Source organism: Lissotriton helveticus, chromosome 1_1 (genome assembly GCF_964261635.1).
Source record: "Lissotriton helveticus chromosome 1_1, aLisHel1.1, whole genome shotgun sequence".
NCBI lineage: Eukaryota > Metazoa > Chordata > Amphibia > Caudata > Salamandridae > Lissotriton > Lissotriton helveticus.
This window is the reverse complement of record NC_136057.1, coordinates 2,010,604,855-2,010,618,370: the sequence shown is the minus strand read 5'-3', so window position 1 is coordinate 2,010,618,370 and position 13,516 is coordinate 2,010,604,855.

Genomic DNA, 13,516 nt, shown 5'->3' with positions numbered 1-13,516 from the left:
CCGGGGCTCCCTTTCGCCGTCCCTGGATTCACGCCGCCATTTCGGATACTAATGCGCATGCGCGGGCGGCCGCGCATGCGCATTTCTCATGAGAAATGCGCATGCGCATTAGTATCTGAAATGGCGGCGGCGCGAATCCAGGGACGGCGAGAGGGAGCCCCGGGGACGCGACGGACAAGGTAAGTGTTTTTAAAAGCTTTCTATCCTTTTATTTAAATATTTAGGGAGGCCGGGAGGGAGGCGGGCGGCGCGTAGTGGGGCTACGCGGAGTGTGCGGGTGGGCGTAGTTTTGCGCCCACTTCGCGTAGCTCCGCGGAGCCCCACTCCGCACACTACGCCCAGGGTTAGATACAACACTGCATGCATAGTGCATAGGGATTTGAAACAGTCCATGCCCTGAGGCCTACTTTGCTGCATGAGTAATTAGGTACTGACTGAATCATCACAGTTCTGCAAAGAGAGTGCTTAACTGAATTTGTAAGTGCTCCAGTTTTAGCGCAGTGAATGGATTAGAACAAACTGCTGAATGAGTCACTAAAACAGTGCAACAGCAGTGACAGAGTGCTTGGTGTAAATGTAAGGATACAGACTGGGGAATTGAAGGTGTAAAAGACAAGTGTGCAGGTATATACAAGACTGCATGCATAGTGCATAGGGATTTAAAGCAGTCCATGCCCTAAGGCCTACATTGCTGCATGAGTACTTGAGTACTCACTAAATGATTACAGTTTTGCAAGGAGAATGCCTGACTGAATTTATAGGCGCTTTACTTTTAGCGCAGTTAATGGATAAACACATACTACTGAATGGGTCACTACAATAGTGCAACAGTAGTGACAGAGTGTTTGGTGGAAGTGTAAGGATACAGACTGGGGAATTGAAGGTGTGAGCGACAAGTGTGCAGGTAGATACAAGACTGCATGCACAGTGCATAGGGCTTTGATGCAGTCCATGTCCTAAGGCCTACTTCACTGCATCAGTACTTAGGTACTGACTGAATGACTACAGTCCTGCAAGGAGAGTGTCTGACTGAATGTATAAGTGCTTCAGTTTTAGCACAGTGAATGGATTAGAACACACTGCTGAATGGGTCACTACAACAGTGCAACAGCAGTGACAGACTGCTTGGTGGAAGTGTACGGATATTGACTAGGGAATTGAAGGTATAAAAGACAAGTGTGCAGGTAGATAGAAGACTACAAGCATAGTGCATAGAGCTTTGAAGCAGTTCATGCCCTAAGGCCTACTTCGCTGCATGAGTACTTGGATACTGACTGAATGATTACAATTCTGCAAGGACAGAGCCTAAATGAATTTATAAGTGCTTGAGTTTTAGTGCCGTAAATGGATTAGAACCAACTGCTGAATGGATCACTACAACAGTGCAAGAGCAGTGACAGACTGCTTGGTGGAAGTGGAAGGATACAGACTAGGGAATTGAAGGTATGAAAGACAAGTATGCAGGTAGATAGAAGACTACAAGCATAGTGCATAGAGCTTTGAAGCAGTTCATGCCCTAAGGACTAGTTCGCTGCATGAGTACTTGGGTACTGACTGAATGATTACAATTCTGCAAGGACAGTGCCTGACTGAATTAATAAGTAGTTGAGTTTTAGCGCAGTAAATGGATTAGCAAATACTGCTGAATGGGTCACTAGAACAGTGCAACAGCAGTGACAGAGTGTTTGGTGGAAGTGCAAAGATACAGGTTGGGGAATTGAAGGTGTAAAACACACATGTGCAGGTGGATAGAAGTCTGCATGCATAGTGCATAGGGGTTTGAAGCAGTCCATAGCCTGAGGCCTACTATATATCTAACTACTGCATTTTAGTGTACAACCCTAACTCATTTTGCAAATACATAAGCACTTTGATGCACTATTTGCACCAACATTACATCAAAAAAGTGACACAATACAACCACAAAGAGGCGCAAGGGGCTTGTAAATCTGCCCCAGAGTGTCTGCAGCAGTGCATGTATACTGACTGGGGAATTGTAGATTTGAAACACAAGCCTGATTCTAGACAAACAACACTATTAATTACTCTTGAAGGGCTAATATGACTGCACACATTCAAGAAATATAAATACTGCATTTTACTGTACAACCATGAGTCATTTTCCAAATACAAAAGCAATAACTGGTTTCTAATTCTATCAAAACTTGAAAAAGGATAGATTTTTAAGCAGTTACGTGTCTGCAAACACAAAACATACAAAAATGCTTCTCTCAGAATAATTTGTAAATGCACACAGACGCAGTTTAATTCTAGACAACAAATATTAGACCTTGTATTTTACCAAAACACATTTACTAGTCTAGAAACAGTAAACTGAGTAAACACATTCTATATATATGACTGCTGCATTTTACTATACAATCCTGATTCATTTTGCAAATACATAACCAATTTGCTACATTATTGGCGCGAACATTACATCAAAAAAATGACACAATAGAACAACAAAGAGGCACAAGAGACTTGTATATCTACTCCAGAGTGTATGCAGTAGTGTATGTATACTAACTGAGAAATTATAGATTTGAAACAGAAGTCTGAATCTAGACAAGCAACACTATTAATTACTCTTGAAGGGCTAATATGACTGCACACATTCCAGAAATATAAATACTGCATTTTACTTTACAACCATGAGTCATTTTCCAAATACAAAAGGAATAACTGGTTTCTAATTCTATCAAAACTTGAAAAAAGGATAGATTTTTAAGCAGTTACATGTCTGCAAACACAAAACATACAAAAATGCTTCTCTCAGAATAATTCCTAAATGCACACAGACACAGTATGATTCTAGACAAAAAATATTAGACAGTGCATTTTACCAAAACACATTTACTAGTCTAGAAACGGTGGATGTATAATGCTACACCGCACACGTTTTCATTGCAAACATTCATATCGCCGTCTTTACATCGCACACATATTAACAAAGCATGCTGACACAACGCAACCCATTACTTTTCTCCACCATTGAAATGCATAGAAAACACAACCACTACTCACACCAACGCCCCAAATGCTTTAACATCGCATTTTTCCCCCAAATAACACACTCTACCCCCAGCACGAGCCCATCCCCTACTCCCGTCCCCCTAAACCCGTACTCCTAAATCCTTAATTAGTACCTAACACTACAGCCCCCTGACCTGACCCTTAACCCGAAAACACACGCTCCGCAGTGATAGGTGTTCGCTGTTTGATTAATCGGAAAGAAAAGCAGCACATTTCCATGAACTATGAAACATCTTCTGCATGCACCTGTCATACTAGCATCCATGTAAGTTTGATCTTGTGCAGGTTAGGTTGGGACACTAGTATAGGCTACAGCAGCATAAACATAAATTAATTTAATGTCCATAATGCGAGCGCAATTCTTCAAAGGCTTTTACAGCAAGCACGGAGAGCGAAGGTTAAACAATTTGTTCAGTTTGACCAGTGGAAAAGATGTGTGAGGAAGGAAAGTGTGCAAATACGTTTGCTACCATAATTTCCATGTGACAGTTTATGCATATTTTGAGCCTCTTTCAGCAAAGTGTCCTAGACTAAACTCTTCCTCAGCGCAATCGCTAGAGATGAAATGTGTGCGGCAATCTGTCACTATCACGCGGCATCTCTATGAAATATCAGTTGCAGGTCTTGCACTCAATGATTTGATTCCAACAAATAATGTTTCCCAACTCAGAAACAGCATCTTGAGGATAGGCATAGGAAAGCTAAAAAATCGCAGTGTATATAATTATATGAATACTTAATTTTTCTTATAAACTGATAAAGAGGGACTTATCCCGCACAGTGCAAATATATGTAAATGTGCATTAAGATAGCCAATGTGTCATCCCTAAATCCCGCCAATACCTCATCTATACATCCATCCTTTATCCGTCCACCTTTGCATTCTTCCATCTATCTTTCATCCATCCACCCTTTCATCCTTCTATACATACATACATTCTTCATCATCCACCCTTTCATCCATCCATCCATCTATCATTCATCCACCCACCCTTTCACACATCCATCCATCCTTCATCTATCCACCCTTTCATCCTTCCAACCATATATCCTCCATCCATCCTCCCTTTCATCGTTCCATCCATATATCCTTCATCCATCCACCCTTTCATCCATCCATCTTTCATTCATCCACCCACCCTTTCACACATCCATCCATCCATCCTTCACCCATCCACCCTTTCATCCTTCCATCCATACATCGATACTTCATCCATACACCCTTTCATCCTTCCATCCATACATACATCCTTCATCCATTCACGCTTTCATCCATCATTCATCCACCCACCCTTTCACACATCCATCATCCTTCATCAATACACCATTGCATCCTTCCATCCATTCATCCATCCTTCATACAGCCTTCCATCCTTCCATCCTTACATACATCCTTCATCCATCCACCCTTTCATCCTTCCATCCATACATCCATCCTTCACCCATCCACCCGTCCATCCATCCATCATTCATCCTCCTTTTCACACATCCATCCATCCATCATTCATCCACGCTGCATCTGTCATCTGTAAACTTCCGTATCCAGCATCATCTTTCACTCTCAAGCACTTGCTGTCATGCGTTGTAATGGGGCTCCAAAGAAAGATATTTAGACACTGCTGAGAAGAGTAAAAGAAGTAGCTAGGCTCTGCTTCAACAGCCGCACACTGGGTCACTACACCACGGATCTGTAACAACATCAATTAAACACTATGCCCAGCAAAGCACATGGGTATACGCCTAACAAAAACCTTAGGCCAAACAAAACAAACCAGAGCATTTAAACCAGCTTCAGCCAAAAGATGCAGGGTGCTGAACGACCCATGTAAGTTAGAAACACTATGCCCAGGAAAGCACATGGGTGCATAGCCCAGCCAGAAGATACAGGGTGCTGAACAACCCTTCAACTGGAAAAGTAACTGCACACATTCTACATTTTTTGCACTTTACTGTACAAAACTGACTTACCTAACACATTAACTTACCAAATGCTTTTATCACATTGGTTATCGAAATGCAGACAAACTCAGAATGTGATTCTACACAGCTAAACTACTCCTTGCAGTTTACAACGATAAACACATTACTCTTATTAAAAAAAATGCACCACATCATCCCCTTACAAGTTAACAACTCACCTATCAAATTGATTTGTAGATTAACAAGAATGTCAGTCACACAGCAGATATTCTTATACAGAATCTCTGTATTTCACTGTTCTTAAGAAAACCAGAAAATGGCAAGGTTTCCCTCTCATACTACTCACATATACATGTAAATAACAAATCACATTTCTTCCCATATTAATTCAAAAGCAAACACACATTTCTATTGGTTGAACTTTGAACCCTATCCAACTGACATAACTTTAAACCCTACCCCCATTCTGCCTTCTGCCTGTTACCATAGAAACACTTAACTGAGCACACAGGTCAAAAGTTCATCACACAATGTTACTAATCAAAACAGCAAGTATGTTTGACTTTTCAACATATCAGCTTATCTTATGTAATGTACCTTTCAATCAGTTTTTGTTAACTAATAAGAAACATGCCTTTAAAAAACAGAAACATGCATCCTAATTTTCAGTGTACAATGTTCTCAAACAACCAATCATTTCTTATCTTTTTTCAAAACTGTATCTTATTCACCATTTTAGAAAAATCTTAGTTTTCAAACAGCCATTTCATTTTCAGAGACCATCTGAGTGCATCTAGACCTCTCTTCAACATGCTTAGAGTGTGGATTGTGGGACACAGCTATATTTTCTGGAGCCAAAGGTACACAGAACAGAAAGGAACTCACAAAGACCTAGGTTTACCAAATGTAGACATAAAGGGCCAGATGTAGGTAATTTTAATTTACCACCTCTTAAATACCGATTCATACCGAATCGGTATTTAAGAGGTGGTAAAATAGAGGGGGGGAGATGTAGGTATTTCAGATTCGGTAAATACCGAATCGTTAAGATTCGGTATTTACCGATTCTGTAAATACCGATTCGGTATTGCCCATTGATTCCTATGGGCCTTGCAGCCCATAGGAATCAATGGGCAATACCGATTCTGTAATTACAGAATCGGTAAATACCGATTTTAGCAAGGGTGCAGGGGGTGTCACTTTGACACCCTCTGGCACCCCAAAAATAGGCATGTGCGCCATGTGGCACACAGACATGCCCTAAGGGCATGTCTGTGTGCCACATGGCACAGGTGTGCATGCACACATGTGCATGCACACCTGGATTCGGTATTTTACCACCCAATTGGATTGGGTGGTAAAATAGCGATTCTTAAAGACCTGTGGCACTCTGACATGTGCCAGCTACATCTGCATTTACAGAATCGGTATTTTACCGAGTCTGTATTTACCGATTCGGTAATTTTACCGAATCGGTAAATACAGAATCGGTAAAATACCGATTCTGTAAATGCATGCCCTACATCTCAAAATCCAATTACCGGTCGGCAACGGCCGAATTCGGCCGTTACCGACCGGTAATTGGCCACCTACATCTGGCCCTAAATGGATTGGACAGAGAGTGTTAAAATGGCAGCAATTGATACCATTGGTTAAATCCTTTTTACATATCCAACACCCTGACCTCATAATTGTGCACTGTGATGACAATGATCTAGGCACTTTGACTGGGGTAGGTCTGGAAACGCTTATGAAGGACACCTTTGGAGAACTGATGTCATTTTTCCCCCAAACTGCATTTGTTTATTATAATATATGCCAAAGGCAGAAATGGAACTGGTCCAACCAATATTTGCCACAGATTGAGAAAGCTAGGAAATAAGTGAATACATGTGTTTCGCTTTTCTCCGAGACTATAGAATGGGGTCCATTTACCACAACAATCTGCTTTTCAATATGCATGGCATCCATAGGAGAGATGGTGTACATTTTACAGGTGAAGGGAACAGAGTCTTCCTCTTAAACTTTAGACTCTGCATCAGTACTTACTTGTAGGTACTTAAATCTCCCAATAAACACAAGGGCTCTTTTTAGAGCCACTCAACATCTAAACACATAAGTTTGATAAATATCTGAAAATTATTTTTCTATTTCTGGCTTGCATACACGTACGGGACGCCTTATAAACCAGGTAGCATACGGGGTACGGTACGTGTACCTAATGTGTGAACACCAGAGGTCCCAAAGGCCACCACAAACCTCCTGGAGGGGGGCTTCGCGGCTCCCTTCCCAAAATGTAAAAGACCCAGGGGGTGGTGGTCCCCGGGGCTGGGGGGTCCGTCACGGACTCCCCAATTTAAAAATGTAGTGGCTTTCAAAGGTTTTTTAAATGCTCATTTTTAATTGCAATAGTAGTTATACCTTTATTAAACAACATTATATATCTTTCTGAAAATTGCAAAAAAAATTAAAAAACTTTTAAACTGAAATATAAAAAAAAATGTGTATTTTAATATATTTATATAATTTTCATTTTACAAAGTGTACCTACCGCAGCGGGTCCGCGTATTCTAGCTGCAATTTTGGAAAGGTTTTGAAGGATCTGCTTATGGTGAGCGACGAGTGCGTGTTTTTTTTCAGTTACGTCATATACGTACAATGTTACATGGTGTGGGCGACCGGTATATGACCAGTCCGCGACTCCTACTCCAGCGCATTTGCGACACATGCGTATTACGGTACGTGATTCTTGTGGGTGGCGGGTGCCACGTGACGTCATATATACGTACTGGGGCGCACTGGGTGCACGACTCCTATGACATTTTTTATGTTCTAAAATATTTTGTACGTGTCTTTAATATACATATCAGGGCAAAAGATTATCTAAGGTATTCATAAAAATAATATATTTCTACTTGTTATAAACTTATATGATTTTTAAATATATTTTCGCAAAGTCGTGTCGGGTGCGCGTTTCGTGAGCACATGGTGCGCAGATCCCATGTGACCTCAAAGAAAAAGATTTGATTGGTTCATAATATTTCCCACTGTAACTATTGAAGGACCCCACCCATTTTAATTATTCTGTTTGGAGCAGTTGATGAGAGACATCTCTTGTTCTTCCAGGGCTGGTTTTGGATTTTTTTGGGTGTTTTTTAAAAAATTGCATTGGAGAAATGGCATCTGGTTCGCAAGCTCCTCATCATTCTTCAGATGAAGATATCTTGGAGGAAGATCCACCCAAGTAGAGGCCTGAATCAGTGGTATGGAAATTTTTCACCTTTCCTGCCAGAGAAAAAAAGGTCAACGCAAGAAAAGTCACATGCTTGCTGTTTGGCAGGGTTTCTGTTGCGAGGCAGTGGCAAGAAATACTCTTGTGAAACAGCGAGTATGTATAAACATATGCGGACCATTCACCCGAAGAATCTGGCACGAGAAGAAATGAGGCGTGCAGAAAAAATCCACCACCAGGCATTGCTAGCACCTCCAGAGCGTCCACTTCAGCACCACCAGTAGACATTCGCCCAGAACTTGCTTTTCTGCAGCAGCACTGCACCAAATGCAAAACCATCATCTGTTATGATGAACAGTCGGTGAACGCTATTTGTGCAGCTCAACGGAATCACAAATGCAAAAATCAAATATTTTTTGAATGATGTTGAATTTCAAAAGCTAACTGTTTACTTAGATCCTTTTTTGTTCAATTTTAAAAAACACCAAAAAAGTACAAAATTGTTAAAAAACTACAAAACAAAATAGAAGAACTACCTTATCTGGTTTAAAAAAATAACTATAATTGCATGGTAATGTCTGAAAGTTTGGTTGAATGTATGTGTAGAGCATGATTGACTGAAATAATGCATTAGTACTGTATGGTGCATTTATAGGGGCAGATCGATGAGGAAGTGCTGCAGCTTGACACTGCAAGCCCTTTAGCTGCAGCGCACTGCGGCACTTCTGAAGCGCAGGGATGTGACATATTTACATGAATATTTCGCAATTCTGTGCTTCCTCTGCACTAGCACACAAATTTCAGCCATGCAGTGACGCAGGCACCCTTCCACCATGGTGCAAGGATATCTGTGTCATGGGGTGATTGTTTTTGTGCAGACTAATTCCTTTACAAAAACAATCAATGAAGGCATTTTCCTACTTCAAGGTGTGCAGCATGCATTGAAAGAGGAAAAAACGAGGAGAAATGAAAACATTTCTCCTTGTTGTGGCTTGCTACACCACCTCTAGGGTGGCGCACCATTCACACGTATCTACAAATTTACACTTTCTCGTAAGTCTTGAGATGTGTTATTACATGGGTGCTGTGTGTGAACAGACACAGCAGCACCCATGGAATGCCCCTTCAACACAAAGTGCTGCGTTTGAATGGGTCATGTTTTCAAGGAGCGGAAAAGCCACACAAGTTGCCTTTTGCTCTTATTGTAAATATGGAGGAGTCCCCAGCGCCATCACTACGTTACAAAAAGTGACGTACTGGTGGCACAGGGGGCTTTTAAGTCTGCCCCATAGGTGCTTAGGTATTGGCAGAGTGATACAATAAGAACATAGTGCTGGATGGCTGATTGATGAACTGCATGAGACTGACAGGAGGTATCCTAGGCTGCATGAGTACTAGTTCAGTATTTAGTGGAGTGTACCAATAGTATGTATCTGTTTAGAGGTTTGTAGGGACTGTACACAGACTATTGTATGTGTACTTGTGTTGGTGCCTAGGTAATTCTATAAGAACATCACTAGTAACTAGAATGATGACAGTGCTGCAAACAGAGTGCTCAGTTAATTTAAAAGTGCTTAGGTATTGTCTTAATGCCTGAGTTATTCTGCAAGTGCATAGATAGTAACTGGGTTCCGAGAGTGCTAGTAGTTGACAGCAGGATATGTTTACAACTATTATGTTTCAGCAGAGTGATTAGATAAGGACATGCTTCTGTCAGGATGATTGTAGGAGTGAACAGAGACTCACAGTGAGATTCCAGACAAGCATGAGTATTACCTGGACTTTTGCAGGACTGACTCAGTAGTCTGCAAGGGGTTAAGGGACCGCATATATTGTGCACATTTGACTGTACCACGGCTTGTCTCAATGCCTGAGTCATTCTGCAAGTGCATAGATAGTGATTGGGTTCCTAGAGTGCTAGTAATTGACAGCAGGATAAGTTTATAAGCACTTATGTTTCAGCAGAGTGATAGATAAGGACATGCTTCTATCAGGAGGATTGTAGGAGTGGACACAGACACACAGTGTGATTCCAGAGAAGCATGACTATTACCTGGACTTTTGCGAGACTGACTCAGTAGTCTGCAAGGGGTTAAGAGACCGCATACATTGTGCACATTTCACTGTACCACTGATTGTCTCAATGCCTGAGTTATTCTGCAAGTGCATAGACAGTGACTGGGTTCCTAGAGTGCTAGTAGTTGACAGCACGATAAGTTTGTAAGCGTTTATGTTTCAGCAGAGTGATTAGATAAGAACATGCTTCTGTCGGGATGATTGTAGGTGTGGACACAGACTCACAGTGCGATTCCAGACAAGCATGACTATTACCTGGACTTTTGCAGGACTGACTCAGTGATCTGCAAGGGGTTAAGGGACCACATACATTGTGCACATTTGACTGTACCACTGCTTGTCTCAAAGCTTGAGTCATTCTGCAAGTGCATAGACAGTGACTGGGTTCCTAGAGTGCTAGTAGTTGACAGCAGAATACGTTTAATAAGCACCTATGTTTCAGCAGAGTGATTAGATAAGGACATACGTCTGTCAGGATGATTGTAGGAGTGGACAGAGCTGCTTTAGAGCCATTGAACAGGTCAGCAGAGCTGCTTCAGAGCCATAGAACCATGGTCAGCAGAGCTGCTGTAAAGCCAGAGAAACCAGGCTGTCAGAGCTGCTTTAGAGGGAGAGATCCAGGTCAGCAGAACTGCTTTAGAGCCAGAGAACCAGGTCAGCAGAGCTGCTCTAGAGCCTAAGAAGCAGGTCAGCAGAGCTGCTCTATAACCAGAGACCCAGGTCAGCAGAGCTGCTCTAGAGCCAGAGACCCAGGTCAGCAGAGCTACTCTAGAGGTCAAGAACAAGGTCAGCAGAGCTGCTGTAGAGCCAGAGAAACCAGGCCAGCAGAGCTGATTTAGAGGGAGAGATTCAGGTCAGAAGAACTGCATTAGAGCCAGAGAACCAGGGCAGCAGAGCTCCATAGAGGAAGAGAATCAGGTTAGCAGAGCTGCTTTAGAGCCAGAGAACCAGGTCAGCAGAGCTGCTCTAGTGCCAGAGAACCAGGTCAGCAGAGCTGCTTTAAAGCCATAGAACCAGGTCAGCAGAGCTGCTTTATTGCCAGAGAACGAGGTCATCAGACCTGCTCGAGAGGCAGAGAACCAGGTCAGCAAATCTGCTTTAGAGGGAGAGAACCAGGTCAGCAGAGCTGCTTTAGAGCCAGAGAACCAGGGCAGCAGAACTGCTCTAGAGCCAGAGAAACCAGGTCAGCAGAGCTGCTTTCAGAGCCAGAGATCCAGGTCAGCAGAGCTGCTCTAGAGCCAGAGAACCAGGTCAGCAGAGCTGCTTTAGAGCCATAGAACTAGGCCAGCAAAACTGCTTTAGAGCCAGAGAACCAGGTCAGCAGATCTGCTCTAGAGCCAGAGAACCAGGCCAGCAGAGCTACTGTAGAGCCAGAGAAACCAGGTCAGCAGAGCTGCTTTAGAGGGAGAGAACCAGGTCAGAAAAGCTGTTGTAGAGCCAGAGAACCAGGTCAGCAGAGCTGCTCTAGAGCCAGAAAACCAGGTCAGCGGAGCCAGAGAACCAGGTCAGCAGAGCTGCTTTAGAGCCAGAGAACCAGACCAGCAGAGCTGCTTTAGATCCAGAGAACGAGGTCAGCAGAGCTGCTCTAGAGGCAGAGAACCAGGTCAGCAAAGCTGCTTTAGGGGGAGAGAACCAGGTTAGAAGAGCTGCTTTAGAGCCAGAGAACCAGGTCAGCAGAGCTGCTCTAGAGCCAGAGAAACCAGGTCAGCAGAGCTGCTTTAGAGTCAGAGAACTAGGTCAGCAGAGCTGCTTTAGGCCCAGAGAACCAGGTCAGCAGAGCTGCTCTAGAGGCAGAAAACCAGGTCAGCAGAGCTGATTTAGAGGGAGAGAACCAGGTCAGCAGAGCTGCTTTAGAGCCAGAGAACCAGGTCAGCTGAGCTGCTCTAGAGCCAGAAAACCAGGTCAGCAGAGCTGCTTTAAAGCCATAGACCTAGGACAGCAGAGCTAATTTGAGTCAGAAAACCAGTTCAGCAGACCTGCTGTGGAGCCAGATAAACCAGGTCAGCAGAGCTGCTTTAAAGGGAGAGAACCAGGTCAGCAGAACTGCTTCAGAGCCAGAGAACCAGGTAAGCAGAGCTGCTTTAGAGCCAGAGAACCAGGTCAGCAGAGCTGCTCTAGCTGACACTGACTGACTGACACTGACTGATTGACACTAATTTACTGACACTGACTGACTGACACTGATTGACTGACACTGACTGACTGACACTGACCGACACTGATTGCCTGACACTGACTGACTTACACTGACTGACACTGATTGACTGACACTGACTGACACTGATTGACTGACATAGACTGACACTGACTGACTGACTGACACCAACACCGACTGACACTTCCTGACTGACAATGACACCGACTGACACTGACTGACTGACACTGACTGACACTGACTGACTACTCTCTACTACTCTACTACTCACTCTCTACTACTCTCTCTCTCTCTACTACTCACTCTCTACTACTCACTCTGTACTACTCGCTATTATGCACTCTCTACTACTCTCTACTACTCACTCTATACTACTCACTCTCTACTTCTCTCTAGTATTCACTCTCTGCTGCTCACTCTCTACTACTCACTCGCTACTACTCGCTACTACTCACTCTCTACTACTCACTCTACTACTCTCTACTACTACTCTCTACTACTCTCTACTACTCACTCTACTACTCTCTACTATTCTCTACCACTCACTCTATACTACTCACTCTCTAATACTCTCTCTCTACTACTCAATCTGTACTGCTCTCTACTACTCACTCTCTACTACTCTCTCTCTACTACTCTCTCTCTTTCATTCACTCTCTACCACTCACTCTCTACTACTCACTCTCTACTACTCTTTACTACTCACTCTCCACTACTCCCTACTACTCGCTCTCTACTACTCTCTACTACTCACTCTCTACTACTTTTCTACTCTCTGTACCTCTACCTCCCACTCTCTACTACTCACTCTATACTACTCTACTACTCACTCTCTACCACTCTCTCTCTACTACTTAATCTCTACTACTCTCTACTACTCACTCTCTACTACTTGCTCTCTACTACTCCCTACTACTCACTTTCTACTTCTCTCTACTACTCACTCTACTACACACTCTCTACTACTTGCTCTCTACTACTGTCTACTACTCATTCTACTACAAACTCTCTAATACTCTCTACTACTCACTCTTTACCTCTCCACTACTCTCTACTACTCACTCTCTACTACTTCACTACTCTCTACTACTCACTCT